Consider the following 1117-nt stretch of genomic DNA (forward strand, 5'->3'; position numbering starts at 1 on the left):
CCTTCGCGGCGTGCGGCCAATCCCCGCAAGCGGCCACCCCGCATTGGGGGAGCCGCGGAGCGGGCTGCGGAGGCCGCCAATCGGTGGCGCGTAGCGCGCGTGTCCGCGGCGCGCGGCCCAATAGCGCGGCCGCGCGGGCGGGACCAGACCCCCCAGGCCGCGGTCGCGCTAACAGTCGCTGCCCGGGCGGGGCTAGCCGGACGGAGGGCGGCGGCCGCGAGGAGCGACGGGAACTGGAAATGCCGGGAATGCCGGGAGCGGGGGAGCGCGGGAAGCGCGGGGAGCGCCGGGAATGCAGGGAACAGGGAGAGCAGGGTAAGCCAGGAGCGGACGCGCAGACGGGCCACCTTCAGTGGAGACTGCAGAAGAGACTGTACACACACAGGCGTTACAGGACCCGGTTAAAAGCATCACTGTATCAGACGTCATCATTTACAAAGAACGCGTGTGCTCAACTGTCTGGAGCTTTTTCATTTGCTAATACTATAACAGGAGATCCAAAACAGGGAGGGTTAGGCCAGACGCGGTGGCTTGCGCCTGTAATCCCAGAGCTTTGGGAGGTCGAGGCAGGAGGATTACTTGAGCCCAGGAGTTCGAGACCAGCCAGGCCAACATAGTGAGACCCCAGTATCTACATTTTTTTTTTTGAGACGGAGTCTCGCTTTGTCGCCCAGGCTGGGGTGCAGTGGCGCGATCTCAGCTCACTGCAACTTCTGCCTCCCGGGTTCAAGCGATTCTCCTGGCTCACCCACCCGAGTAACTGGGATTACAGGCGCCACCAGCACGCCCGGCTAATTTTTATGTTTTTGGTAGAGATAGGGTTTCACCATGTTGGCCAGGCTGGTATCAAACTCCTGGGCTCAATTGATCTGCCTGCCTCGGCCTCCAAAAGTGCTGGGATTACAGGCGTAATCCGAGCTGCTCGGGAGGCTGAGGTGGAAGGATCGCCTGAGTCCAGGAGTTCCAGGCTGCAGTGATCCGAGATAGCACCACTTTCACTCCAGCCTGGGTGACAGAGTGAGATTCCGTCTCAAAAAAAAAAAAGGAAAAGGAGGATATGAGTAAGTGAGGGTACAGCTCTTCCTGAGACTAACTTTCCTGTCAATAAATGTGGAAG

The sequence above is a fragment of the Rhinopithecus bieti genome, unplaced genomic scaffold (assembly GCF_001698545.2).
Source record: "Rhinopithecus bieti isolate Rb0 unplaced genomic scaffold, ASM169854v2 scaffold_44745, whole genome shotgun sequence".
Classification (NCBI taxonomy): Eukaryota; Metazoa; Chordata; class Mammalia; order Primates; family Cercopithecidae; genus Rhinopithecus; species Rhinopithecus bieti.